The sequence below is a fragment of the Pseudophryne corroboree genome, chromosome 1 (genome assembly GCF_028390025.1).
Source record: "Pseudophryne corroboree isolate aPseCor3 chromosome 1, aPseCor3.hap2, whole genome shotgun sequence".
Classification (NCBI taxonomy): domain Eukaryota; kingdom Metazoa; phylum Chordata; class Amphibia; order Anura; family Myobatrachidae; genus Pseudophryne; species Pseudophryne corroboree.
This window is the reverse complement of record NC_086444.1, coordinates 1,007,041,148-1,007,064,450: the sequence shown is the minus strand read 5'-3', so window position 1 is coordinate 1,007,064,450 and position 23,303 is coordinate 1,007,041,148. Positions and strand designations below refer to the sequence as shown.

At 35.4% G+C, this 23,303-nt stretch overlaps 16 non-coding genes across 16 annotated transcripts; all 16 read left to right on the top strand.

Annotated features, from left to right (window-relative positions):
• The first annotated feature begins 1,240 nt into the window (after positions 1-1,240).
• On the top strand, positions 1,241-1,312 carry TRNAC-GCA (transfer RNA cysteine (anticodon GCA)). Its single transcript has one exon. It is a non-coding gene; the product is annotated as a tRNA-Cys (tRNA).
• A 1,585-nt stretch (positions 1,313-2,897) lies between these two features.
• On the top strand, positions 2,898-2,969 carry TRNAC-GCA (transfer RNA cysteine (anticodon GCA)). Its single transcript has one exon. It is a non-coding gene; the product is annotated as a tRNA-Cys (tRNA).
• Positions 2,970-3,724: 755 nt separating this feature from the next.
• On the top strand, positions 3,725-3,796 carry TRNAC-GCA (transfer RNA cysteine (anticodon GCA)). Its single transcript has one exon. It is a non-coding gene; the product is annotated as a tRNA-Cys (tRNA).
• A 1,583-nt stretch (positions 3,797-5,379) lies between these two features.
• On the top strand, positions 5,380-5,451 carry TRNAC-GCA (transfer RNA cysteine (anticodon GCA)). The gene has a single exon. It is a non-coding gene; the product is annotated as a tRNA-Cys (tRNA).
• Positions 5,452-7,027: 1,576 nt separating this feature from the next.
• TRNAC-GCA (transfer RNA cysteine (anticodon GCA)) lies at positions 7,028-7,099 on the top strand. Its single transcript has one exon. It is a non-coding gene; the product is annotated as a tRNA-Cys (tRNA).
• A 1,585-nt stretch (positions 7,100-8,684) lies between these two features.
• Positions 8,685-8,755, top strand: TRNAC-GCA (transfer RNA cysteine (anticodon GCA)). Its single transcript has one exon. It is a non-coding gene; the product is annotated as a tRNA-Cys (tRNA).
• A 755-nt stretch (positions 8,756-9,510) lies between these two features.
• On the top strand, positions 9,511-9,582 carry TRNAC-GCA (transfer RNA cysteine (anticodon GCA)). The gene has a single exon. It is a non-coding gene; the product is annotated as a tRNA-Cys (tRNA).
• Positions 9,583-11,165: 1,583 nt separating this feature from the next.
• TRNAC-GCA (transfer RNA cysteine (anticodon GCA)) lies at positions 11,166-11,237 on the top strand. The gene has a single exon. It is a non-coding gene; the product is annotated as a tRNA-Cys (tRNA).
• Positions 11,238-12,822: 1,585 nt separating this feature from the next.
• On the top strand, positions 12,823-12,893 carry TRNAC-GCA (transfer RNA cysteine (anticodon GCA)). The gene has a single exon. It is a non-coding gene; the product is annotated as a tRNA-Cys (tRNA).
• A 755-nt stretch (positions 12,894-13,648) lies between these two features.
• On the top strand, positions 13,649-13,720 carry TRNAC-GCA (transfer RNA cysteine (anticodon GCA)). The gene has a single exon. It is a non-coding gene; the product is annotated as a tRNA-Cys (tRNA).
• Positions 13,721-15,303: 1,583 nt separating this feature from the next.
• TRNAC-GCA (transfer RNA cysteine (anticodon GCA)) lies at positions 15,304-15,375 on the top strand. The gene has a single exon. It is a non-coding gene; the product is annotated as a tRNA-Cys (tRNA).
• A 724-nt stretch (positions 15,376-16,099) lies between these two features.
• On the top strand, positions 16,100-16,171 carry TRNAC-GCA (transfer RNA cysteine (anticodon GCA)). The gene has a single exon. It is a non-coding gene; the product is annotated as a tRNA-Cys (tRNA).
• A 1,583-nt stretch (positions 16,172-17,754) lies between these two features.
• TRNAC-GCA (transfer RNA cysteine (anticodon GCA)) lies at positions 17,755-17,826 on the top strand. Its single transcript has one exon. It is a non-coding gene; the product is annotated as a tRNA-Cys (tRNA).
• Positions 17,827-19,409: 1,583 nt separating this feature from the next.
• Positions 19,410-19,481, top strand: TRNAC-GCA (transfer RNA cysteine (anticodon GCA)). The gene has a single exon. It is a non-coding gene; the product is annotated as a tRNA-Cys (tRNA).
• A 757-nt stretch (positions 19,482-20,238) lies between these two features.
• Positions 20,239-20,310, top strand: TRNAC-GCA (transfer RNA cysteine (anticodon GCA)). Its single transcript has one exon. It is a non-coding gene; the product is annotated as a tRNA-Cys (tRNA).
• A 1,583-nt stretch (positions 20,311-21,893) lies between these two features.
• TRNAC-GCA (transfer RNA cysteine (anticodon GCA)) lies at positions 21,894-21,965 on the top strand. The gene has a single exon. It is a non-coding gene; the product is annotated as a tRNA-Cys (tRNA).
• Positions 21,966-23,303: the final 1,338 nt, after the last annotated feature.

The window sequence follows — 23,303 nt, the reverse complement described above, 5'->3', positions numbered from 1 at the left end:
TGCATTCAGAACATCTGAGCCCACTGACCTAAAAATCAAATATTTTATTTTATTGCCAAAATGTATCTCAATCAGTTAGTTTTCAGATATTATTAATATTGGTTTAGTGACAATTTGTATTTTAGTTCTCTTTGGCTTCCATAAAACAATGTGACAACTGGATTTCAATATATACTACTCTGACTAGCACGAACAATAGTGGAGCTTTAGGATGATCAAAGTTTCTTTTTAAACATGCTCACAGATTATACCTACAGTATGTAAACTCTCTATTTATGCCCTGACTAATAACTCCAAACCTTTACCATAAAGAAACAGACTCATCTTCACCTCCTGCAGGACAAGAAATACAGTACAGTAACCTTTACATCAAGGCTGCAATGTGTATGGTCTTATAGTTAGAAAGACCAGGGGGTATAAATCAGTTGTTGAGCATTCGAGTGCATGTCGAGAGGTCCCTGGTTCAAATCCAGGTGCCCCCTATAATTTGCTTTTAATGTATAGCGTCCCTTTGCAGTCTATACCTCGTTTGGGACTCAAGTAATGTAAAAACATACTCAAGTGGCAGTCAGGCAACAAAAAATGTTGACATTTCAACTTAATACTTTACCTCAGGAAAGTACAGTATCAGTGGCAGGTTTTTACAGCTACTTTTGATAGAGAATTATACAGCATAAAATAACTGTACATGAAGGATGAATGCTTTATTCCTAACTAACTTTGATAAATAAGGGTGTATTGGGCATTAACATGGCAGAATTCAAAATTATTTGGTACAGCCATGTTTTCAACTCCGACTGATTTTGCAATTAGTCCATAAGGCATACATGCATTCAGAACATCTGAGCCCACTGACCCAAAATTCAAATATTTTATTTTCTTAGCAAAAAATGTACCATGATAAAATAGTTTTCAGAAATTATTAATATTGGTTTGGTAACAATTTGTATTTTAGATCAGTTTTGCTTCAATAAAACAATGTCACAACTGGATTTCAATAAATCCTACTCTGACTAGCACTAACTATAGTGGAACTTTAGAATGATCAAAGTTTCTTTTTGAGTAAGCTCACAGATTATACCTGCAGTATGTGAATTCTCTATTTATGCCCTGACTAATAACTCCAAAGCATTACCATAAAGAAACAGACTCATCTTCACCTCCTGCAGGACAAGAAATACAGTACAGTAACCTTTACATCAAGGCTGCAATGTGTATGTGTTTACAGTGAGAAAGAGCAGGGGGTATAGCTCAGTGGTAGAGCATTCGACTGCAGATCGAGAGGTCCCTGGTTCAAATCCGGGTGCCCCCTATTACTTGCTTTTAATGTATAGCATCACTTTGCAGTCTATACCTCGTTTGGGACTCAAGTAATGTAAAAACATACTCAAGTGGCAGTCAGGCAACAAAAAATGTTGAAATGTCAACTTAATACTTTACCTCAGGAAAGTACAGTATCAGTGGCAGGTTTTGACTGCTAATTTGATAGAGAATTATACAGGATAAAATCACTATACATGAAGGATGAATGCTTTATTCCTAACTAACTTTGATAAATAAGGGAGTATTGGGCATTAACATGGCAGAATTACAATTTTTTTGGTGCAGCCATGTTTTGAACTCATACTGATTTTGCAATTAGTCCATAAGGCATACATGCATTCAGAACATCTGAGCCCACTGACCTAAAAATCAAATATTTTATTTTATTGCCAAAATATATCTCAATCAGTTAGTTTTCAGAAATTATTAATATTGGTTTAGTGACAATTTGTATTTTAGTTCTCTTTGGCTTCCATAAAACAATGTGACAACTGGATTTCAATATATACTACTCTGACTAGCACGAACAATAGTGGAGCTTTAGGATGATCAAAGTTTCTTTTTAAACATGCTCACAGATTATACCTACAGTATGTAAACTCTCTATTTATGCCCTGACTAATAACTCCAAACCTTTACCATAAAGAAACAGACTCATCTTCACCTCCTGCAGGACAAGAAATACAGTACAGTAACCTTTACATAAAGGCTGCAATGTGTATGGTCTTATAGTTAGAAAGACCAGGGGGTATAAATCAGTTGTTGAGCATTCGAGTGCATGTCGAGAGGTCCCTGGTTCAAATCCAGGTGCCCCCTATAATTTGCTTTTAATGTATAGCATCCCTTTGCAGTCTATACCTCGTTTGGGACTCAAGTAATGTAAAAACATACTCAAGTGGCAGTCAGGCAACAAAAAATGTTGACATTTCAACTTAATACTTTACCTCAGGAAAGTACAGTATCAGTGGCAGGTTTTTACAGCTACTTTTGATAGAGAATTATACAGCATAAAATAACTGTACATGAAGGATGAATGCTTTATTCCTAACTAACTTTGATAAATAAGGGAGTATTGGGCATTAACATGGCAGAATTCAAAATTATTTGGTACAGCCATGTTTTCAACTCCGACTGATTTTGCAATTAGTCCATAAGGCATACATGCATTCAGAACATCTGAGCCCACTGACCCAAAATTCAAATATTTTATTTTCTTAGCAAAAATGTACCATGATAAAAATAGTTTTCAGAAATTATTAATATTGGTTTGGTAACAATTTATATTTTAGATCAGTTTTGCTTCAATAAAACAATGTCACAACTGGATTTCAATAAATCCTACTCTGACTAGCACTAACTATAGTGGAACTTTAGGATGATCAAAGTTTCTTTTTGAGTAAGCTCACAGATTATACCTGCAGTATGTGAACTCTCTATTTATGCCCTGACTAATAACTCCAAAGCATTACCATAAAGAAACAGACTCATCTTCACCTCCTGCAGGACAAGAAATACAGTACAGTAACCTTTACATCAAGGCTGCAATGTGTATGTGTTTATAGCAAGAAAGAGCAGGGGGTATAGCTCAGTGGTAGAGTATTCGACTGCAGATCGAGAGGTACCTGGTTCAAATCCGGGTGCCCCCTATTACTTGCTTTTAATGTATAGCATCACTTTGCAGTCTATACCTCGTTTGGGACTCAAGTAATGTAAAAACATACTCAAGTGGCAGTCAGGCAACAAAAAATGTTGAAATGTCAACTTAATACTTTACCTCAGGAAACTACAGTATCAGTGGCAGGTTTTGACTGCTAATTTGATAGAGAATTATACAGGATAAAATCACTATACATGAAGGATGAATGCTTTATTCCTAACTAACTTTGATAAATAAGGGAGTATTGGGCATTAACATGGCAGAATTACATTTTTTTTGGTGCAGCCATGTTTTGAACTCATACTGATTTTGCAATTAGTCCATAAGGCATACATGCATTCAGAACATCTGAGCCCACTGACCTAAAAATAAAATATTTTATTTTATTGCCAAAATGTATCTCAATCAGTTAGTTTTCAGAAATTATTAATATTGGTTTAGTGACAATTTGTATTTTAGTTCTCTTTGGCTTCCATAAAACAATGTCACAACTGGATTTCAATAAATCCTACTCTGACTAGCACGAACTATATTGGAACTTTAGGATGAACAAAGTTTCTTTTTGAGTATGCTCACAGATTATACCTGCAGTATGTGAACTCTCTATTTATGCCCTGACTAATAACTCCAAAGCATTACCATAAAGAAACAGACTTATCTTCACCTCCTGCAGGACAAGAAATACAGTACAGTAACCTTTACATCAAGGCTGCAAAGTGTATGTGCTTATAGTGAAATAGAGCTGGGGGTATAGCTCAGTGGTAGAGCATTTAACTGCAGATTGAGAGGTCCCTGGTTCAAATCCGGGTGCACCCTATTTCTTGCTTTTAATGTATAGCATCACTTTGCAGTCTATACCTCGTTTGGGACTCAAGTAATGTAAAAACATACTCAAGTGGCAGTCAGGCAACAAAAAATATTGAAAAGTCCACTTAATATTTTACCTCAGGAAAGTACAGTATCAGTGGCAGGTTTTGACTGCTAATTTGATAGAGAATTATACAGGATAAAATCACTATACATGAAGGATGAATGCTTTATTCCTAACTAACTTTGATAAAAAAGGGAGTATTGGGCATTAACAGGGCAGAATTACAATTTTTTTGGTGCAGCCATGTTTTGAACTCATACTGATTTAGCAATTAGTCCATAAGGCATACATGCATTCAGAACATCTGAGCCCACTGACCTAAAAATCAAATATTTGATTTTATTGCCAAAATGTATCTCAATCAGTTAGTTTTCAGAAATTATTAATATTGGTTTAGTGACAATTTGTATTTTAGTTCTCTTTGGCTTCCATAAAACAATGTCACAACTGGATTTCAATATATACTACTCTGACTAGCACGAACAATAGTGGAGCTTTAGGATGATCAAAGTTTCTTTTTAAACATGCTCACAGATTATACCTACAGTATGTAAACTCTCTATTTATGCCCTGACTAATAACTCCAAACCTTTACCATAAAGAAACAGACTCATCTTCACCTCCTGCAGGACAAGAAATACAGTACAGTAACCTTTACATCAAGGCTGCAATGTGTATGGCCTTATAGTTAGAAAGACCAGGGGGTATAAATCAGTTGTTGAGCATTCGAGTGCATGTCGAGAGGTCCCTGGTTCAAATCCAGGTGCCCCTATAATTTGCTTTTAATGTATAGCGTCCCTTCGCAGTCTATACCTTGTTTGGGACTCAAATAATGTAAAAACATACTCAAGTGGCAGTCAGGCAACAAAAAATGTTGACATTTCAACTTAATACTTTACCTCAGGAAAGTACAGTATCAGTGGCAGGTTTTTACAGCTACTTTTGATAGAGAATTATACAGCATAAAATAACTGTACATGAAGGATGAATGCTTTATTCCTAACTAACTTTGATAAATAAGGGAGTATTGGGCATTAACATGGCAGAATTCAAAATTATTTGGTACAGCCATGTTTTCAAATCCGACTGATTTTGCAATTAGTCCATAAGGCATACATGCATTCAGAACATCTGAGCCCACTGACCCAAAATTCAAATATTTTATTTTCTTAGCATAAATGTACCATGATAAAATAGTTTTCAGAAATTATTAATATTGGTTTGGTAACAATTTGTATTTTAGATCAGTTTTGCTACAATAAAACAATGTCACAACAGGATTTCAATAAATCCTACTCTGACTAACACTAACTATAGTGGAACTTTAGGATGATCAAAGTTTCTTTTTGAGTATGCTCACAGATTATACCTGCAGTATGTGAACTCTCTATTTATGCCCTGACTAATAACTTCAAAGCATTGCCATAAAGAAACAGACTCATCTTCACCTCCTGCAGGACAAGAAATACAGTACAGTAACCTTTACATCAAGGCTGCAATGTGTATGTGCTTATAGCGAGAAAGCGCAGGGGGTATAGCTCAGTGGTAGAGCATTCGACTGCAGATCGAGAGGTCAATGGTTCAAATCTGGGTGCCCCCTATTACTTGCTTTTAATGTATAGCATCACTTTGCAGTCTATACCTCGTTTGGGACTCAAGTAATGTAAAAACATACTCAAGTGGCAGTCAGGCAACAAAAAATGTCAACTTAATACTTTACCTCAGGAAAGTACGGTATCAGTGGCAGGTTTTGACTGCTAATTTGATAGAGAATTATACAGGATAAAATCACTATACATGAAGGATGAATGCTTTATTCCTAACTAACTTTGATAAATAAGGGAGTATTGGGCATTAACATGGCAGAATAACAATTTTTTTGGTGCAGCCATGTTTTGAACTCATACTGATTTTGCAATTAGTCCATAAGGCATACATGCATTCAGAACATCTGAGCCCACTGACCTAAAAATCAAATATTTGATTTTATTGCCAAAATGTATCTTAATCAGTTAGTTTTCAGAAATTATTAATATTGGTTTAGTGACAATTTGTATTTTAGTTCTCTTTGGCTTCCATAAAACAATGTGACAACTGGATTTCAATATATACTACTCTGACTAGCACGAACAATAGTGGAGCTTTAGGATGATCAAAGTTTCTTTTTAAACATGCTCACAGATTATACCTACAGTATGTAAACTCTCTATTTATGCCCTGACTAATAACTCCAAACCTTTACCATAAAGAAACAGACTCATCTTCACCTCCTGCAGGACAAGAAATACAGTACAGTAACCTTTACATCAAGGCTGCAATGTGCATGGTCTTATAGTTAGAAAGACCAGGGGGTATAAATCAGTTGTTGAGCATTCGAGTGCATGTCGAGAGGTCCCTGGTTCAAATCCAGGTGCCCCCTATAATTTGCTTTTAATGTATAGCGTCCCTTTGCAGTCTATACCTCGTTTGGGACTCAAGTAATGTAAAAACACACTCAAGTGGCAGTCAGGCAACAAAAAATGTTGACATTTCAACTTAATACTTTACCTCAGGAAAGTACAGTATCAGTGGCAGGTTTTTACAGCTACTTTTGATAGAGAATTATACAGCATAAAATAACTGTACATGAAGGATGAATGCTTTATTCCTAACTAACTTTGATAAATAAGGGAGTATTGGGCATTAACATGGCAGAATTCAAAATTATTTGGTACAGCCATGTTTTCTACTCCGACTGATTTTGCAATTAGTCCATAAGGCATACATGCATTCAGAACATCTGAGCCCACTGACCCAAAATTCAAATATTTTATTTTCTTAGCAAAAATGTACCATGATAAAATAGTTTTCAGAAATTATTAATATTGGTTTGGTAACAATTTGTATTTTAGATCAGTTTTGCTTCAATAAAACAATGTCACAACTGGATTTCAATAAATCCTACTCTGACTAGCACTAACTATAGTGGAACTTTAGGATGATCAAAGTTTCTTTTTGAGTATGCTCACAGATTATACCTGCAGTATGTGAACTCTCTATTTATGCCCTGACTAATAACTCCAAAGCATTACCATAAAGAAACATACTCATCTTCACCTCCTGCATGACAAGAAATACAGTACAGTAACCTTTACATCAAGGCTGCAATGTGTATGTACTTACAGTGAGAAAGAGCAGGGGGTATATCTCAGTGGTAGAGAATTTGACTGCAGATCGAGAGGTCCCTGGTTCAAATCCGGGTGCCCCCTATTACTTGCTTTTAATGTATAGCATCACTTTGCAGTCTATACCTCGTTTGGGACTCAAGTAATGTAAAAACATACTCAAGTGGCAGTCAGGCAACAAAAAATGTTGAAATGTCAACTTAATACTTTACCTCAGGAAAGTACGGTATCAGTTTCAGGTTTTGACTGCTAATTTGATAGAGAATTATACAGGATAAAATCACTATACATGAAGGATGAATGCTTTATTCCTAACTAACTTTGATAAATAAGGGAGTATTGGGCATTAACATGGCAGAATTACAATTTTTTTGGTGCAGCCATGTTTTGAACTCATACTGATTTTGCAATCAGTCCATAAGGCATACATGCATTCAGAACATCTGAGCCCACTGACCTAAAAATCAAATATTTTATTTTATTGCCAAAATGTATCTCAATAAGAAAGTTTTCAGAAATTATTAATATTGGTTTAGTGACAATTTGTATTTTAGTTCTCTTTGGCTTCCATAAAACAATGTGACAACTGGATTTCAATATATACTACTCTGACTAGCACGAACAATAGTGGAGCTTTAGGATGATCAAAGTTTCTTTTTAAACATGCTCACAGATTATACCTACAGTATGTAAACTCTCTATTTATGCCCTGACTAATAACTCCAAACCTTTACCATAAAGAAACAGACTCATCTTCACCTCCTGCCGGACAAGAAATACAGTACAGTAACCTTTACATCAAGGCTGCAATGTGTATGGTCTTATAGTTAGAAAGACCAGGGGGTATAAATCAGTTGTTGAGCATTCGAGTGCATGTCGAGAGGTCCCTGGTTCAAATCCAGGTGCCCCCTATAATTTGCTTCTAATGTATAGCGTTCCTTTGCAGTCTATACCTCGTTTGGGACTCAAGTAATGTAAAAACATACTCAAGTGGCAGTCAGGCAACAAAAAATGTTGACATTTCAACTTAATACTTTACCTCAGGAAAGTACAGTATCAGTGGCAGGTTTTTACAGCTACTTTTTATAGAGAATTATACAGCATAAAATAACTGTACATGAAGGATGAATGCTTTATTCCTAACTAACTTTGATAAATAAGGGAGTATTGGGCATTAACATGGCAGAATTCAAAATTATTTGGTACAGCCATGTTTTCAACTCCGACTGATTTTGCAATTAGTCCATAAGGCATACATGCATTCAGAACATCTGAGCCCACTGACCCAAAATTCAAATATTTTATTTTCTTAGCAAAAATGTACCATGATAAAATAGTTTTCAGAAATTATTAATATTGGTTTGGTAACAATTTGTATTTTAGATCAGTTTTGCTTCAATAAAACAATGTCACAACTGGATTTCAATAAATCCTACTCTGACTAGCACTCACTATAGTGGAACTTTAGGATGATCAAAGTTTCTTTTTGAGTAAGCTCACAGATTATACCTGCAGTATGTGAACTCTCTATTTATGCCCTGACTAATAACTCCAAAGCATTACCATAAAGAAACAGACTCATCTTCTCCTCCTGCAGGACAAGAAATACAGTACAGTAACCTTTACATCAAGGCTGCAATGTGTATGTGTTTATAGTGAGAAAGAGCAAGGGGTATAGCTCAGTGGTAGAGCATTCGACTGCAGATCGAGAGGTCCCTGGTTCAAATCCGGGTGCCACCTATTACTTGCTTTTAATGTATAGCATCACTTTGCAGTCTATACCTCGTTTGGGACTCAAGTAATGTAAAAACATACTCAAGTGGCAGTCAGGCAACAAAAAATGTTGAAATGTCAACTTAATACTTTACCTCAGGAAAGTACAGTATCAGTGGCAGGTTTTGACTGCTAATTTGATAGAGAATTATACAGGATAAAATCACTATACATGAAGGATGAATGCTTTATTCCTAACTAACTTTGATAAATAAGGGAGTATTGGGCATTAACATGGCAGAATTACAATTTTTTTGGTGCAGCCATGTTTTGAACTAATACTGATTTTGCAATTAGTCCATAAGGCATACATGCATTCAGAACATCTGAGCCCACTGACCTAAAAATCAAATATTTTATTTTATTGCCAAAATGTATCTCAATCAGTTAGTTTTCAGATATTATTAATATTGGTTTAGTGACAATTTGTATTTTAGTTCTCTTTGGCTTCCATAAAACAATGTGACAACTGGATTTCAATATATACTACTCTGACTAGCACGAACAATAGTGGAGCTTTAGGATGATCAAAGTTTCTTTTTAAACATGCTCACAGATTATACCTACAGTATGTAAACTCTCTATTTATGCCCTGACTAATAACTCCAAACCTTTAACATAAAGAAACAGACTCATCTTCACCTCCTGCAGGACAAGAAATACAGTACAGTAACCTTTACATCAAGGCTGCAATGTGTATGTGTTTATAGTGAGAAAGAGCAGGGGGTATAGCTCAGTGGTAGAGCATTCGACTGCAGATCGAGAGGTCCCTTGTTCAAATCCGGGTGCTCCCTATTACTTGCTTTTAATGTATAGCATCACTTTGCAGTCTATACCTCGTTTGGGACTCAAGTAATGTAAAAACATACTCAAGTGGCAGTCAGGCAACAAAAAATGTTGAAATGTCAACTTAATACTTTACCTCAGGAAAGTACAGTATCAGTGGCAGGTTTTGACTGCTAATTTGATAGAGAATTATACAGGATAAAATCACTATACATGAAGGATGAATGCTTTATTCCTAACTAACTTTGATAAATAAGGGAGTATTGGGCATTAACATGGCAGAATTACAATTTTTTTGGTGCAGCCATGTTTTGAACTCATACTGATTTTGCAATTAGTCCATAAGGCATACATGCATTCAGAACATCTGAGCCCACTGACCTAAAAATCAAATATTTTATTTTATTGCCAAAATGTATCTCAATCAGTTAGTTTTCAGATATTATTAATATTGGTTTAGTGACAATTTGTATTTTAGTTCTCTTTGGCTGCCATAAAACAATGTGACAACTGGATTTCAATATATACTACTCTGACTAGCACGAACAATAGTGGAGCTTTAGGATGATCAAAGTTTCTTTTTAAACATGCTCACAGATTATACCTACAGTATGTAAACTCTCTATTTATGCCCTGACTAATAACTCCAAACCTTTACCATAAAGAAACAGACTCATCTTCACCTCCTGCAGGACAAGAAATACAGTACAGTAACCTTTACATCAAGGCTGCAATGTGTATGGTCTTATAGTTAGAAAGACCAGGGGTATAAATCAGTTGTTGAGCATTCGAGTGCATGTCGAGAGGTCCCTGGTTCAAATCCAGGTGCCCCCTATAATTTGCTTTTAATGTATAGCGTCCCTTTGCAGTCTATACCTCGTTTGGGACTCAAGTAATGTAAAAACATACTCAAGTGGCAGTCAGGCAACAAAAAATGTTGACATTTCAACTTAATACTTTACCTCAGGAAAGTACAGTATCAGTGGCAGGTTTTTACAGCTACTTTTGATAGAGAATTATACAGCATAAAATAACTGTACATGAAGGATGAATGCTTTATTCCTAACTAACTTTGATAAATAAGGGAGTATTGGGCATTAACATGGCAGAATTCAAAATTATTTGGTACAGCCATGTTTTCAACTCCGACTGATTTTGCAATTAGTCCATAAGGCATACATGCATTCAGAACATCTGAGCCCACTGACCCAAAATTCAAATATTTTATTTTCTTAGCAAAAATGTACCATGATAAAATAGTTTTCAGAAATTATTAATATTGGTTTGGTAACAATTTGTATTTTAGATCAGTTTTGCTTCAATAAAACAATGTCACAACTGGATTTCAATAAATCCTACTCTGACTAGCACTAACTATAGTGGAACTTTAGGATGATCAAAGTTTCTTTTTGAGTATGCTCACAGATTATACCTGCAGTATGTGAACTCTCTATTTATGCCCTGACTAATAACTCCAAAGCATTACCATAAAGAAACATACTCATCTTCACCTCCTGCATGACAAGAAATACAGTACAGTAACCTTTACATCAAGGCTGCAATGTGTATGTACTTACAGTGAGAAAGAGCAGGGGGTATATCTCAGTGGTAGAGAATTTGACTGCAGATCGAGAGGTCCCTGGTTCAAATCCGGGTGCCCCCTATTACTTGCTTTTAATGTATAGCATCACTTTGCAGTCTATACCTCGTTTGGGACTCAAGTAATGTAAAAACATACTCAAGTGGCAGTCAGGCAACAAAAAATGCTGAAATGTCAACTTAATACTTTACCTCAGGAAAGTACAGTATCAGTGGCTGGTTTTGACTGCTAATTTGATAGAGAATTATACAGGATAAAATCACTATACATGAAGGATGAATGCTTTATTCCTAACTAACTTTGATAAATAAGGGAGTATTGGGCATTAACATGGCAGAATTACAATTTTTTTGGTGCAGCCATGTTTTGAACTCATACTGATTTTGCAATCAGTCCATAAGGCATACATGCATTCAGAACATCTGAGCCCACTGACCTAAAAATCAAATATTTTATTTTATTGCCAAAATGTATCTCAATAAGAAAGTTTTCAGAAATTATTAATATTGGTTTAGTGACAATTTGTATTTTAGTTCTCTTTGGCTTCCATAAAACAATGTGACAACTGGATTTCAATATATACTACTCTGACTAGCACGAACAATAGTGGAGCTTTAGGATGATCAAAGTTTCTTTTTAAACATGCTCACAGATTATACCTACAGTATGTAAACTCTCTATTTATGCCCTGACTAATAACTCCAAACCTTTACCATAAAGAAACAGACTCATCTTCACCTCCTGCCGGACAAGAAATACAGTACAGTAACCTTTACATCAAGGCTGCAATGTGTATGGTCTTATAGTTAGAAAGACCAGGGGGTATAAATCAGTTGTTGAGCATTCGAGTGCATGTCGAGAGGTCCCTGGTTCAAATCCAGGTGCCCCCTATAATTTGCTTCTAATGTATAGCGTTCCTTTGCAGTCTATACCTCGTTTGGGACTCAAGTAATGTAAAAACATACTCAAGTGGCAGTCAGGCAACAAAAAATGTTGACATTTCAACTTAATACTTTACCTCAGGAAAGTACAGTATCAGTGGCAGGTTTTTACAGCTACTTTTTATAGAGAATTATACAGCATAAAATAACTGTACATGAAGGATGAATGCTTTATTCCTAACTAACTTTGATAAATAAGGGAGTATTGGGCATTAACATGGCAGAATTCAAAATTATTTGGTACAGCCATGTTTTCAACTCCGACTGATTTTGCAATTAGTCCATAAGGCATACATGCATTCAGAACATCTGAGCCCACTGACCCAAAATTCAAATATTTTATTTTCTTAGCAAAAATGTACCATGATAAAATAGTTTTCAGAAATTATTAATATTGGTTTGGTAACAATTTGTATTTTAGATCAGTTTTGCTTCAATAAAACAATGTCACAACTGGATTTCAATAAATCCTACTCTGACTAGCACTCACTATAGTGGAACTTTAGGATGATCAAAGTTTCTTTTTGAGTAAGCTCACAGATTATACCTGCAGTATGTGAACTCTCTATTTATGCCCTGACTAATAACTCCAAAGCATTACCATAAAGAAACAGACTCATCTTCTCCTCCTGCAGGACAAGAAATACAGTACAGTAACCTTTACATCAAGGCTGCAATGTGTATGTGTTTATAGTGAGAAAGAGCAAGGGGTATAGCTCAGTGGTAGAGCATTCGACTGCAGATCGAGAGGTCCCTGGTTCAAATCCGGGTGCCACCTATTACTTGCTTTTAATGTATAGCATCACTTTGCAGTCTATACCTCGTTTGGGACTCAAGTAATGTAAAAACATACTCAAGTGGCAGTCAGGCAACAAAAAATGTTGAAATGTCAACTTAATACTTTACCTCAGGAAAGTACAGTATCAGTGGCAGGTTTTGACTGCTAATTTGATAGAGAATTATACAGGATAAAATCACTATACATGAAGGATGAATGCTTTATTCCTAACTAACTTTGATAAATAAGGGAGTATTGGGCATTAACATGGCAGAATTACAATTTTTTTGGTGCAGCCATGTTTTGAACTAATACTGATTTTGCAATTAGTCCATAAGGCATACATGCATTCAGAACATCTGAGCCCACTGACCTAAAAATCAAATATTTTATTTTATTGCCAAAATGTATCTCAATCAGTTAGTTTTCAGATATTATTAATATTGGTTTAGTGACAATTTGTATTTTAGTTCTCTTTGGCTTCCATAAAACAATGTGACAACTGGATTTCAATATATACTACTCTGACTAGCACGAACAATAGTGGAGCTTTAGGATGATCAAAGTTTCTTTTTAAACATGCTCACAGATTATACCTACAGTATGTAAACTCTCTATTTATGCCCTGACTAATAACTCCAAACCTTTAACATAAAGAAACAGACTCATCTTCACCTCCTGCAGGACAAGAAATACAGTACAGTAACCTTTACATCAAGGCTGCAATGTGTATGTGTTTATAGTGAGAAAGAGCAGGGGGTATAGCTCAGTGGTAGAGCATTCGACTGCAGATCGAGAGGTCCCTTGTTCAAATCCGGGTGCTCCCTATTACTTGCTTTTAATGTATAGCATCACTTTGCAGTCTATACCTCGTTTGGGACTCAAGTAATGTAAAAACATACTCAAGTGGCAGTCAGGCAACAAAAAATGTTGAAATGTCAACTTAATACTTTACCTCAGGAAAGTACAGTATCAGTGGCAGGTTTTGACTGCTAATTTGATAGAGAATTATACAGGATAAAATCACTATACATGAAGGATGAATGCTTTATTCCTAACTAACTTTGATAAATAAGGGAGTATTGGGCATTAACATGGCAGAATTACAATTTTTTTGGTGCAGCCATGTTTTGAACTCATACTGATTTTGCAATTAGTCCATAAGGCATACATGCATTCAGAACATCTGAGCCCACTGACCTAAAAATCAAATATTTTATTTTATTGCCAAAATGTATCTCAATCAGTTAGTTTTCAGATATTATTAATATTGGTTTAGTGACAATTTGTATTTTAGTTCTCTTTGGCTGCCATAAAACAATGTGACAACTGGATTTCAATATATACTACTCTGACTAGCACGAACAATAGTGGAGCTTTAGGATGATCAAAGTTTCTTTTTAAACATGCTCACAGATTATACCTACAGTATGTAAACTCTCTATTTATGCCCTGACTAATAACTCCAAACCTTTACCATAAAGAAACAGACTCATCTTCACCTCCTGCAGGACAAGAAATACAGTACAGTAACCTTTACATCAAGGCTGCAATGTGTATGGTCTTATAGTTAGAAAGACCAGGGGTATAAATCAGTTGTTGAGCATTCGAGTGCATGTCGAGAGGTCCCTGGTTCAAATCCAGGTGCCCCCTATAATTTGCTTTTAATGTATAGCGTCCCTTTGCAGTCTATACCTCGTTTGGGACTCAAGTAATGTAAAAACATACTCAAGTGGCAGTCAGGCAACAAAAAATGTTGACATTTCAACTTAATACTTTACCTCAGGAAAGTACAGTATCAGTGGCAGGTTTTTACAGCTACTTTTGATAGAGAATTATACAGCATAAAATAACTGTACATGAAGGATGAATGCTTTATTCCTAACTAACTTTGATAAATAAGGGAGTATTGGGCATTAACATGGCAGAATTCAAAATTATTTGGTACAGCCATGTTTTCCACTCTGACTGATTTTGCAATTAGTCCATAAGGCATACATGCATTCAGAACATCTGAGCCCACTGACCCAAAATTCAAATATTTTATTTTCTTAGCAAAAATGTACCATGATAAAATAGTTTTCAGAAATTATTAATATTGGTTTGGTAACAATTTGTATTTTAGATCAGTTTTGCTTCAATAAAACAATGTCACAACTGGATTTCAATAAATCCTACTCTGACTAGCACTAACTATAGTGGAACTTTAGGATGATCAAAGTTTCTTTTTGAGTAAGCTCACAGATTATACCTGCAGTATGTGAACTCTCTATTTATGCCCTGACTAATAACTCCAAAGCATTACCATAAAGAAACAGACTCATCTTCACCTCCTGCAGGACAAGAAATACAGTACAGTAACCTTTACATCAAGGCTGCAATGTGTATGTGTTTATAGTGAGAAAGAGCAGGGGGTATAGCTCAGTGGTAGAGCATTCGACTGCAGATCGAGAGGTCCCTTGTTCAAATCCGGGTGCCCCCTATTACTTGCTTTTAATGTATAGCATCACTTTGCAGTCTATACCTCGTTTGGGACTCAAGTAATGTAAAAACATACTCAAGTGGCAGTCAGGCAACAAAAAATGTTGAAATGTCAACTTAATACTTTACCTCAGGAAAGTACAGTATCAGTGGCAGGTTTTGACTGCTAATTTGATAGAGAATTATACAGGATAAAATCACTATACATGAAGGATGAATGCTTTATTCCTAACTAACATGGCAGAATTACAATTTTTTTGGTGCAGCCATGTTTTGAACTAATACTGATTTTGCAATTAGTCCATAAGGCATACATGCATTCAGAACATCTGAGCCCACTGACCTAAAAATCAAATATTTTATTTTATTGCCAAAATGTATCTCAATCAGTTAGTTTTCAGATATTATTAATATTGGTTTAGTGACAATTTGTATTTTAGTTCTCTTTGGCTTCCATAAAACAATGTGACAACTGGATTTCAATATATACTACTCTGACTAGCACGAACAATAGTGGAGCTTTAGGATGATCAAAGTTTCTTTTTAAACATGCTCACAGATTATACCTACAGTATGTAAACTCTCTATTTATGCCCTGACTAATAACTCCAAACCTTTAACATAAAGAAACAGACTCATCTTCACCTCCTGCAGGACAAGAAATACAGTACAGTAACCTTTACATCAAGGCTGCAATGTGTATGTGTTTATAGTGAGAAAGAGCAGGGGGTATAGCTCAGTGGTAGAGCATTCGACTGCAGATCGAGAGGTCCCTTGTTCAAATCCGGGTGCTCCCTATTACTTGCTTTTAATGTATAGCATCACTTTGCAGTCTATACCTCGTTTGGGACTCAAGTAATGTAAAAACATACTCAAGTGGCAGTCAGGCAACAAAAAATGTTGAAATGTCAACTTAATACTTTACCTCAGGAAAGTACAGTATCAGTGGCAGGTTTTGACTGCTAATTTGATAGAGAATTATACAGGATAAAATCACTATACATGAAGGATGAATGCTTTATTCCTAACTAACTTTGATAAATAAGGGAGTATTGGGCATTAACATGGCAGAATTACAATTTTTTTGGTGCAGCCATGTTTTGAACTCATACTGATTTTGCAATTAGTCCATAAGGCATACATGCATTCAGAACATCTGAGCCCACTGACCTAAAAATCAAATATTTTATTTTATTGCCAAAATGTATCTCAATCAGTTAGTTTTCAGATATTATTAATATTGGTTTAGTGACAATTTGTATTTTAGTTCTCTTTGGCTTCCATAAAACAATGTGACAACTGGATTTCAATATATACTACTCTGACTAGCACGAACAATAGTGGAGCTTTAGGATGATCAAAGTTTCTTTTTAAACATGCTCACAGATTATACCTACAGTATGTAAACTCTCTATTTATGCCCTGACTAATAACTCCAAACCTTTACCATAAAGAAACAGACTCATCTTCACCTCCTGCAGGACAAGAAATACAGTACAGTAACCTTTACATCAAGGCTGCAATGTGTATGGTCTTATAGTTAGAAAGACCAGGGGTATAAATCAGTTGTTGAGCATTCGAGTGCATGTCGAGAGGTCCCTGGTTCAAATCCAGGTGCCCCCTATAATTTGCTTTTAATGTATAGCGTCCCTTTGCAGTCTATACCTCGTTTGGGACTCAAGTAATGTAAAAACATACTCAAGTGGCAGTCAGGCAACAAAAAATGTTGACATTTCAACTTAATACTTTACCTCAGGAAAGTACAGTATCAGTGGCAGGTTTTTACAGCTACTTTTGATAGAGAATTATACAGCATAAAATAACTGTACATGAAGGATGAATGCTTTATTCCTAACTAACTTTGATAAATAAGGGAGTATTGGGCATTAACATGGCAGAATTCAAAATTATTTGGTACAGCCATGTTTTCAACTCTGACTGATTATGCAATTAGTCCATAAGGCATACATGCATTCAGAACATCTGAGCCCACTGACCCAAAATTCAAATATTTTATTTTCTTAGCAAAAATGTACCATGATAAAATAGTTTTCAGAAATTATTAATATTGGTTTGGTAACAATTTGTATTTTAGATCAGTTTTGCTTCAATAAAACAATGTCACAACTGGATTTCAATAAATCCTACTCTGACTAGCACTAACTATAGTGGAACTTTAGGATGATCAAAGTTTCTTTTTGAGTAAGCTCACAGATTATACCTGCAGTATGTGAACTCTCTATTTATGCCCTGACTAATAACTCCAAAGCATTACCATAAAGAAACAGACTCATCTTCACCTCCTGCAGGACAAGAAATACAGTACAGTAACCTTTACATCAAGGCTGCAATGTGTATGTGTTTATAGTGAGAAAGAGCAGGGGGTATAGCTCAGTGGTAGAGCATTCGACTGCAGATCGAGAGGTCCCTTGTTCAAATCCGGGTGCCCCCTATTACTTGCTTTTAATGTATAGCATCACTTTGCAGTCTATACCTCGTTTGGGACTCAAGTAATGTAAAAACATACTCAAGTGGCAGTCAGGCAACAAAAAATGTTGAAATGTCAACTTAATACTTTACCTCAGGAAAGTACAGTATCAGTGGCAGGTTTTGACTGCTAATTTGATAGAGAATTATACAGGATAAAATCACTATACATGAAGGATGAATGCTTTATTCCTAACTAACTTTGATAAATAAGGGAGTATTGGGCATTAACATGGCAGAATTACAATTTTTTTGGTGCAGCCATGTTTTGAACTCATACTGATTTTGCAATTAGTCCATAAGGCATACATGCATTCAGAACATCTGAGCCCACTGACCTAAAAATCAAATATTTTATTTTATTGCCAAAATGTATCTCAATCAGTTAGTTTTCAGAATTTATTAATATTGGTTTAGTGATAATTTGTATTTTAGTTCTCTTTGGCTTCCATAAAACAATGTCACAACTGGATTTCAATATATACAACTCTGACTAGCACGAACAATAGTGGAGCTTTAGGATGATCAAAGTTTCTTTTTAAACATGCTCACAGATTATACCTACAGTATGTAAACTCTCTATTTATGCCCTGACTAATAACTCCAAACCTTTACCATAAAGAAACAGACTCATCTTCACCTCCTGCAGGACAAGAAATACAGTACAGTAACCTTTACATCAAGGCTGCAATGTGTATGTTCTTATAGTTAGAAAGACCAGGGGTATAAATCAGTTGTTGAGCATTCGAATGCATGTCGAGAGGTCCCTGGTTCAAATCCAGGTGCCCCCTATAATTTGCTTTTAATGTATAGCGTCCCTTTGCAGTCTATACCTCGTTTGGGACTCAAGTAATGTAAAAACATACTCAAGTGGCAGTCAGGCAACAAAAAATGTTGACATTTCAACTTAATACTTTACCTCAGGAAAGTACAGTATCAGTGGCAGGTTTTTACAGCTACTTTTGATAGAGAATTATACAGCATAAAATAACTGTACATGAAGGATGAATGCTTTATTCCTAACTAACTTTGATAAATAAGGGAGTATTGGGCATTAACATGGCAGAATTCAAAATTATTTGGTACAGCCATGTTTTCAACTCCGACTGATTTTGCAATTAGTCCATAAGGCATACATGCATTCAGAACATCTGAGCCCACTGACCCAAAATTCAAATATTTTATTTTCTTAGCAAAAATGTACCATGATAAAATAGTTTTCAGAAATTATTAATATTGGTTTGGTAACAATTTGTATTTTAGATCAGTTTTGCTTCAATAAAACAATGTCACAACTGGATTTCAATAAATCCTACTCTGACTAGCACTAACTATAGTGGAACTTTAGGATGATCAAAGTTTCTTTTTGAGTAAGCTCACAGATTATACCAGCAGTATGTGAACTCTCTATTTATGCCCTGACTAATAACTCCAAAGCATTACCATAAAGAAACAGACTCATCTTCACCTCCTGCAGGACAAGAAATACAGTACAGTAACCTTTACATCAAGGCTGCAATGTGTATGTGTTTATAGTGAGAAAGAGCAGGGGGTATAGCTCAGTGGTAGAGCATTCGACTGCAGATCGAGAGGTCCGTGGTTCAAATCCAGGTGCCCCCTATTACTTGCTTTTAATGTATAGCATCACTTTGCAGTCTATACCTCGTTTGGGACTCAAGTAATGTAAAAACATACTCAAGTGGTAGTCAGGCAACAAAAAATGTTGAAATGTCAACTTAATACTTTACCTCAGGTAAGTACAGTATCAGTGGCAGGTTTTTGCTGCTACTTTTTATAGAGAATTATACAGGATAAAATCACCATGCATGAAGGATGAATGCTTTATTCCTAACTAACTTTGATAAATAAGGGAGTATTGGACATTAACATGGCAGAATTACAATTTTTTTTGGTGCAGCCATGTTTTGAACTCATACTGATTTTGCAATTAGTCCATAAGGCATACATGCATTCAGAACATCTGAGCCCACTGACCTAAAAATCAAATATTTTATTTTATTGCCAAAATGTATCTCAATCAGTTAGTTTTCAGAATTTATTAATATTGGTTTAGTGATAATTTGTATTTTAGTTCTCTTTGGCTTCCATAAAACAATGTCACAACTGGATTTCAATATATACAACTCTGACTAGCACGAACAATAGTGGAGCTTTAGGATGATCAAAGTTTCTTTTTAAACATGCTCACAGATTATACCTACAGTATGTAAACTCTCTATTTATGCCCTGACTAATAACTCCAAAGCATTACCATAAAGAAACAGACTCATCTTCACCTCCTGCAGGACAAGAAATACAGTACAGTAACCTTTACATCAAGGCTGCAATGTGTATGTGTTTATAATGAGAAAGGGCAGGGGGTATAGCTCAGTGGTAGAGCATTCGACTGCAGATCGAGAGGTCCCTGGTTCAAATCCGCGTGCCCCCTATTACTTGCTTTTAATGTATAGCATCACTTTGCAGTCTAAACCTCGTTTGGGACTCAAGTAATGTAAAAACATACTCAAGTGGCAGTCAGGCAACAAAAAATTTTGAAATGTCAACTTAATACTTTACCTCAGGAAAGTACAGTATCAGTGGCAGGTTTTGACTGCTAATTTGATAGAGAATTATACAGGATAAAATCACTATACATGAAGGATGAATGCTTTATTCCTAACTAACTTTGATAAATAAGGGAGTATTGGGCATTAACATGGCAGAATTACAATTTTTTTGGTGCAGCCATGTTTTGAACTCATACTGATTTTGCAATTAGTCCATAAGGCATACATGCATTCAGAACATCTGAGCCCACTGACCTAAAAATCAAATATTTTCTTTTATTGCCAAAATGTATCTCAATCAGTTAGTTTTCAGAAATTATTAATATTGGTTTAGTGACAATTTGTATTTTAGTTCTCTTTGGCTTCCATAAAACAATGTCACAACTGGATTTCAATATATACTACTCTGACTAGCACGAACAATAGTGGAGCTTTAGGATGATCAAAGTTTCTTTTTGAGTATGCTCACAGATTATACCTGCAGTATGTGAACTCTCTATTTATGCCCTGACTAATAACTCCAAAGCATTACCATAAAGAAACAGACTCATCTTCACCTCCTGCAGGACAAGAAATACAGTACAGTAACCTTTACATCAAGGCTGCAATGTGTATGGCCTTATAGTTAGAAAGACCAGGGGGTATAAATCAGTTGTTGAACATTCGAGTGCATGTCGAGAGGTCCATGGTTCAAATCCAGGTGCCCCTATAATTTGCTTTTAATGTATAGCGTCCCTTCGCAGTCTATACCTTGTTTGGGACTCAAATAATGTAAAAACATACTCAAGTGGCAGTCAGGCAACAAAAAATGTTGACATTTCAACTTAATACTTTACCTCAGGAAAGTACAGTATCAGTGGCAGGTTTTTACAGCTACTTTTGATAGAGAATTATACAGCATAAAATAACTGTACATGAAGGATGAATGCTTTATTCCTAACTAACTTTGATAAATAAGGGAGTATTGGGCATTAACATGGCAGAATTCAAAATTATTTGGTACAGCCATGTTTTCAAATCCGACTGATTTTGTAATTAGTCCATAAGGCATACATGCATTCAGAACATCTGAGCCCACTGACCCAAAATTCAAATATTTTATTTTCTTAGCATAAATGTACCATGATAAAATAGTTTTCAGAAATTATTAATATTGGTTTGGTAACAATTTGTATTTTAGATCAGTTTTGCTACAATAAAACAATGTCACAACTGGATTTCAATAAATCCTACTCTGACTAACACTAACTATAGTGGAACTTTTGGATGATCAAAGTTTCTTTTTGAGTATGCTCACAGATTATACCTGCAGTATGTGAACTCTCTATTTATGCCCTGACTAATAACTTCAAAGCATTACCATAAAGAAACAGACTCATCTTCACCTCCTTCAGGACAAGAAATACAGTACAATAACCTTTACATCAAGGCTGCAATGTGTATGTGCTTATAGTGTGAAAGAGCAGGGGGTATAGCTCAGTGGTAGAGCATTCGACTGCAGATCGAGAGGTCCCTGGTTCAAATCCGGGTGCCCCTTATTACTTGCTTTTAATGTATAGCATCACTTTGCAGTATATACCTCGTTTGTGACTCAAGTAATGTAAAAACATACTCAAGTGGCAGCCAGGCAACAAAAAATGTTGAAATGTCAACTTAATACTTTACCTCAGGAAAGTACAGTATCAGTGGCAGGTTTTGACTGCTAATTTGATAGAGAATTATACAGGATAAAATCACTATACATGAAGGATGAATGCTTTATTCCTAACTAACTTTGATAAATAAGGGAGTATTGGGCATTAACATGGCAGAATTACAATTTTTTTGGTGCAGCCATGTTTTGAACTCATACTGATTTTGCAATTAGTCCATAAGGCATACATGCATTCAGAACATCTGAGCCCACTGACCTAAAAATCAAATATTTTATTTTATTGCCAAAATGTATCTCAATCAGTTAGTTTTCAGAAATTATTAATATTGGTTTAGTGACAATTTGTATTTTAGTTCTCTTTGGCTTCCATAAAACAATGTCACAACTGGATTTCAATAAATCCTACTCTGACTAGCACGAACTATATTGGAACTTTAGGATGAACAAAGTTTCTTTTTGAGTATGCTCACAGATTATACCTGCAGTATGTGAACTCTCTATTTATGCCCTGACTAATAACTCCAAAGCATTACCATAAAGAAACAGACTCATCTTCACCTCCTGCAGGACAAGAAATACAGTAAAGTAACCTTTACATCAAGGCTGCAATGTGTATGGTCTTATAGTTAGAAAGACCAGGGGGTATAAATCAGTTGTTGAGCATTCGAGTGCATGTCGAGAGGTCCCTGGTTCAAATCCAGGTGCCCCCTCTAATTTGCTTTTAATGTATAGCATCCCTTTGCAGTCTATACCACGTTTGGGACTCAAGTAATGTAAAAACATACTCAAGTGGCAGTCAGGCAACAAAAAATGTTGACATTTCAACTTAATACTTTACCTCAGGGAAGTACAGTATCAGTGGCAGGTTTTTACAGCTACTTTTGATAGAGAATTATACAGCATAAAATAACTGTACATGAAGGATGAATGCTTTATTCCTAACTAACTTTGATAAATAAGGGAGTATTGGGCATTAACATGGCAGAATTCAAAATTATTTGGTACAGCCATGTTTTCAACTCCGACTGATTTTGCAATTAGTCCATAAGGCATACATGCATTCAGAACATCTGAGCCCACTGACCCAAAATTCAAATATTTTATTTTCTTAGCAAAAATGTACCATGATAAAATAGTTTTCAGAAATTATTAATATTGGTTTGGTAACAATTTGTATTTTAGATCAGTTTTGCTTCAATAAAACAATGTCACAACTGGATT